The sequence below is a fragment of the Rattus rattus genome, chromosome 2, assembly GCF_011064425.1.
Source record: "Rattus rattus isolate New Zealand chromosome 2, Rrattus_CSIRO_v1, whole genome shotgun sequence".
NCBI classification, from domain to species: Eukaryota; Metazoa; Chordata; class Mammalia; order Rodentia; family Muridae; genus Rattus; species Rattus rattus.
Genome location: NC_046155.1, coordinates 98410063 through 98416062, shown reverse-complemented (window position 1 = coordinate 98416062; position 6000 = coordinate 98410063). Strand labels below are relative to the sequence as shown.

Sequence of the window (6000 nt, the reverse complement as noted above, 5' to 3'; positions counted from 1 at the left end):
AGCCTATGGCAGGCTGACAGATGGGCAGGACAAGATCTAGAAAACCCAGAACCTTGTCTCCTCTGTTAGGAAATTGAGACTCTATCCTCCAAGCCATTAGGAACCACAGAGGGACAAGCAGGGAGCATAGGATCATCTTGGAACTGGTGCTAAGATGGACCAGGACAGAGCAGGAGAGATGGGGCCTAGATGGAGCTAGAGAAGAAGACAGAGGGCATGGGCTTTCTTAAGAAGACAACGACTTAAAAGAAGAACACAGTGATAAAGAGGATGAATCGCAGCAGGTGCAAGGAGATCCGAGGCTGCGGAGGAAGCGCCCCTGGGGGTACAGCGGAGGGGGAACCAGCCGGGTCAATATGCGGAAGGCTGCTTCTGATTCTATTTCTTTTACTCCAGACTTAGAAGAAACCATGGAAAGGTATGTACTTGTCTGTGCGCAGGAATGTGCACATGAATGCAGATATCCACAAAGGCCACAAGAGGGCACTGGATCCCCTGGAGCTGGAGCTGAGGTTGGTTCTGAGCCATCTGATGTGAGTACTGGGAACCAAACCTGGGATCTCAGCTCTGCAAGGGCAGTACCTGCGGCTAACCTCTGCGCCATCTCCAGCCCTCATGGCATGCTTTTTAAAGTTGCATCATGCAACTGTGTGTGTGTGTGTGTGTGTGTGTGTGTGTGTGTGTGTGTGTGTGTGTGTGTAAGGGACTTTTGAGACAATCCTCTTGGGTCTCTAGCAGTAGTGTGTCTTACAGCATTCAAGCCAGTTTAGGACCTGGATTTAGTCCCAACTGTTGCTCCTTTTGGCTATCCATCTTCCTGCATATCTGATCACTGGGCCCTTGAAGTAAGCTGGATTTCCCTAGGTAGCTTATCAATAATGGTTACTCTGATAACAGACTATAAAAGAATTTCAGTGGCGGGAGGAAAAGGGAACAACGCCTTCCACAAACAATATTCTATGGTTCAACAAAAGGGATTATAGAGTGGAACAATATGCAATTCAACTTCACCCTCCCATCCATTCAGTTACCTGTCAACAGATATTTGCTAAGGGCCTACCCTAGGCCGTCTATGGTCAAGTGGGGGCTGGGGATTGGAATGAAAAGGCCTTTTGAAAATATCCCATTCCCTGGGAACCAAGGCTCTACTGAATGCCACCCTCTTGCAGATTCAGCCTTTAGTTCCTGCAGCTAGAGGCTCTGACTGAGACCCCTCCTTCCAGCATGGGACCAAGGACAGCCATGAATACAGTCCAGCACAAAATCACGAATGTACTTAAAATAGTATGAAGGCTTTTGTTGTTGGTGTTTTTTTTGTGCACGCGTGTGTGTGTGTGTGTGTTTCTTGTAAGTAGATCACGTTGGTTTTCAAGCATGGACACTTTAGATGAAAATGTGCCATGATGTCAAATAGTTGGGTACCCCAACCTCACATGGAGGTACGCCCAGAACGCTCATCATGATTGTCTTAGACAGGGTTTCTATTACTGTGAGGGAACACCATGAACAAAAAACAAGTTGACTTACACTTGCAGATCATGGGAGGAAATCAGGACAGGAACTCAAGCAGGGCAGGAACCTGGAGGCAGGAGCTGATGCAGAGGCCAAGGAGGGTGCTGCTTCCTGGCTTGCTTCCCTTGGCTCGCTCAGCCTGCATTCTTATAGAACCTAGGACTACCAGTCCAAGGATGGCACCATCAGCCATGGGCCCTCCCTTAACGATCACCAGTTTAGAAAACGCCTTACAGCTGCATCTCATGGAGGCACAGAGGTTCCTTACTTTCTGATGACTCTAGCTTTGTGTCAAGTCGACAGCGGGTACAACGACTGTTGCTAAGGCAGACACCTGCTTGCTGCCTTTCCCCTAGGGGAGGCGCAGACCTGCTAGGAGTCCCAGAGCCTCCACAGCCCCTCCCACATCTTCACTTCCACCTGGCTAACTGGCCAGAGGTGTCTCCACCTAGTGTTCAGGTCTTCTCCATTCGCTTCACCTTTCACCTCACAGAGCCCTAGCTATTGAGCCCCTACTCCCTGGCTGATGTCCCTAGAGTCTTTCTAATTACCAGACCCAGCTTGTTTCTCTCGGGAACCTCCACAGTGACACCCGGAGGGGCACTGGTACTTTTGTCTACTCAAATTCACTTCTTTTGTTTCCACATGAGCCCTCCCAGGGATCCTCCTCCCTGTCACTTCCCTTTCTAGTCTTCTTTTTCACTGTCCTTTCACTGCTGGGGTCCTCCCTGAGGTTTGGTCTGCTCCCTGAGTGATCGAATCCTCCTCATTGCCCGTTACCCTGTATAACTGTTCCTAATCCCAGCCTGTATTTGAGGACGGGCATGGTCTGCAGCCTGCTGGACCTGCTTATTATGCGGGTTCTTGCTTATTTTCTCTTACAACGTGGTCTTTTCCAAAGCATTCTCCAAGCCCCACCCCACCCCCGTGAAAGGAACAAGGGAAAATATTTAAAGCAGATGCAAGACAGGAATGGAGGCTGCTGGCTCATTTTCATAAATAACTGGAGAGATGGCTCAGAGGTTAAGCGCACTGACTGCTCTTCCAGAGGTCCTGAGTCAATGCCTTCTTCTGGTGTGTCTGACAGCGGCAGTGTACTCATATAATTGAAATAAAACAAACCTTTAAAAAATACACATGGGAGAGGCTGGAAAGATGGCTCAGAGGACTGAGTTTGATTCCCAAAACCCATTGCCTGGAACTCCAGCTTCAGGGGATCTAGTGCCCTCTTCTGGCTGCTGTGGGTACCTGCACACATGTGCACACAAGCATAAAAGTAAAATAAGGACTGGGTGTAGTGGTCCATATCTTTAATCCTTGCACTTGAAGGCTGAGTCCGCTAGAGTTCTGTCAGTTTAAGGGCAGCCTGGTCTACATAGGGAGTTCCAGGCCAGCCAGGGCTACTATATATTGAGACACTGTTTCAAAACAAACAACAAAAAAAGAATACAACGAAATCTTTTAAAAAACAAATACATGGACTTCTGGAGCCATGTTGGTGAAGTCGGAGAAAGGAGGGTGCTGCAGGTGGGAAAGAACCGGCAGCTATGTGTTCCCTCGGCAAACATACTTATTTTTGATAACAGACTTTTACATCGACACACTGATATGGTGTTTTTCACAAGTACTTGGAGGCTTATCCCACTGTCCTTTGGGCACTGTCCAGAAGTTGATGTGACCTGTCTTTGCTGGCTTTACCTGCCACAACAATCTTTATAGAATACCTGGAACAGGACAGTTGCGAACCACCATTAGGCTGCTGAAAATCTAACCCAGGTCCTCTGGAAGAGGCAGTGCTCTTAACTGGGGGTCCTTCTCTCCAATCCCTAGAAGAACATTTTTTTTAAAGCTTTGTTTATTTTACATATGTGAGTACAGTGTAGCTGTCTTCAGACACACCAGAAGAGGGCACCAGATCCCTTTACAGATGGTTGTGGGCCACCATGTGCTTGCTGGGAATTGAACTCAGGACCTCTGCAAGAGCAGTCAGTGCTCTTAACCACGGAGCCATCTCTCCAGCCCTAGATGAACCTTTTTGAAAAGAGGAAAGGTGGGCTTGTTATCTGTTGCTAGGGCATACATATTCTGACACTATTCTGAGTTTATTTCTTACATATTTTGCCTATAGTGAAAAGACATGGTGTCTAGCCTCAGATACCCATGTTCAAAGTTATCTCCTTATTTCCTACTTTTAAGCTTGTATAGTCACCTCCTTTTGGCACTATGTGATGCTCTAACATTACATCCAGTTGCAACCCCAGACAAAATTCTAAGATGAAGAACACACTGTGTCTCTATAAGATCATATAAGGTCAATAGCTATAGTCAACAGGTGTCATATGTATTAACATCTATCTGTCGCTTCTGTGTCAATGAGGCCTGTGTCTCACTCCTGGAGCCCAGGGTGGGGTTCCCTTCCTATCAAAGGCCTGCTCCCTTGCTGGTAACTGGGTCTGGGAAGCCTGACAGTATGTAGGTAGAGGGTTCCTCACTCCGTCCAACACTGAAGCCTGTCTGTATTCCCACTCAGGTCCCTGATAGTGCTCACTGCTGCTATGGGAGTGATGATGAGGAAGGGAAAGGAAGGTCAGCCTTCTGTGGCTGAGTCTTGATTCTCTGGCTCCCACTGCTGGTGTCATGTGACACTTACATGCTTAAGTTTTGGCCATCTAAAACTCTCTCAGCTCTCAAGCTGATTGCCGGTCCTGGTTTCTAGCCAAGAGTTGAACTCCCAGCACGGCACACTGATATTAAGCTTTATCCTCAAGGCAGAGGCAGTCAAAGTGCTGTTTGCTCCAAAGTCGTGTCATAGAAAGTGTAGGCAAAAGTGTTAGCTTCATTCCTTTTGAAGATTTGCATTCCATGTCTTAAATATGGAAAACCCTTCCCATATCTGGAATAAGACAACAGATTGATTTTATGTTGCTTAGCGCTTAACCTTTTCTGTTTTCTCTGACTATAAAAATGACATGGATCTGTAAAAAGTCAAACAGTCAGAAGACGAGAAAAAACCAAAACCCCCAAAAGACAAGGATGAGAACAAAAGGCAGCCCAGTGCTACCACTAAAGTAAGCACAGCATTGAGAATGTGGGCTTTAGCACGCCTGGATGGGAGCATACTTGCTCTGTGTGTTGCTTGGAGCAAACTACTTAACTCTGAACAGTTTCTATAAAATTGAGATAAAGACTTAAGTCGGAGAAAGGAGGGTTTAAGAACCGGCAGCTATGTGTTTCCCTCGGCAAACATCTTATTTTGACATTTTTAGTATGATATGGTGTTTTTCATACATTATCCCTGTCCTTTGGGCACTGTCATCCTGTCTTTGCTTTTAGATCTTTATAGAATACCTGGAACAGGACAGGCGATCTTAGCATCCGAGATTGTTGAAGAGATTACATGAGAATATTTAAACACAAAGTCTAACATGGCGCCTGCCGATTCAGTGACGGGAAGTCACAGTGGGCACAGCCGAGCTCCACTTCTTTCTCAACGGTATTTCCCCTTAGATCTCAATGTCTTCGTTGTAACTAAACCTCAGTCAAAATACATTTGTTAGGAGTCTATTACATGTGGGTGTTATGACATTATGAAGACAGTAAGTTTGAATTTTTATTTATTAATTAGTGTGTGCATGTATGGGGGCCTATATGCACCATGGTGTGTGGAGATCAAAGGACGATTCCGTGTGACTCAGTCCTCTCCTGTCATCTTTATGCGGCTTCCTGGGACTGAACTCAGGTCATCAGGCTTGAGCACTGTACCTGCTGAGCCATCTCACGGCCCTGAGATCATATTTAAAATAGTTTTTGCTTATGAAAACTCTGTTTCAAAGTGCATATAGATGGCTTCCTAGTCACTCTTCCCATGAACAACATAAAGCTGGTTTGAAGTGATGGGACCTCATCTTGGGTATGTGTATGTGTGAAGGGAAAATAAAATCTAACAAGGCTTCTTGAGGATTAGGGTCACTGCTAGGGATACCCACCACATGCTAGGTACTCAATAAATAAGTAATTGTTATCTGAACTATTATCTGAATTGTTACATGTTACCTGAACTGTTACATGAACTAAAAGACTTTCTTCATCTCTAATTTGTGGGAGGGAAAAATTCCAAGGGATACTCTTCTCTGGTTTATTTTTGACCCTAAAACCTTTTCAGTGAATTTGTAGACACAACTTTAATCTCTTTGACGTGGTCCTAGGTTTGTTTATGGGTATTTGTTATGATTTTCTATGAAATCCATTTGCTGGGTTTTTTTTTTTTTTTTTTTTTTTTTTGAGCTGGGGACTGAACCCAGGGCCTTGTGCTTGCTAGGCAAGCGCTCTACCACTGAGCTAAATCCCCAACCCCCATTTGCTGGGTTTCTATGAGACTAAAAGAACCATCATTTTAAAAGCACTTGCTCAATATGTTTGTTATGTAATAACATAGTTACCAACTATTATTAGTGTGATTGTGGTGAGCATATTTGAAGACTTTATGTG

General features: G+C 45.4%; 1 protein-coding gene across 1 annotated transcript in view; it reads left to right on the top strand.

Annotated features, from left to right (window-relative positions):
- Nucleotides 1-399: 399 nt before the first annotated feature.
- Nucleotides 400-6000, top strand: part of Pold3 (DNA polymerase delta 3, accessory subunit) — a 47610-nt gene continuing 42009 nt past the window's right edge. Inside the window, exon 1 of the mRNA XM_032893032.1 lies at nucleotides 400-418. The gene's annotated coding sequence lies outside the window, so the exon portion shown is untranslated. The remainder of the gene's footprint in view (nucleotides 419-6000) is intronic.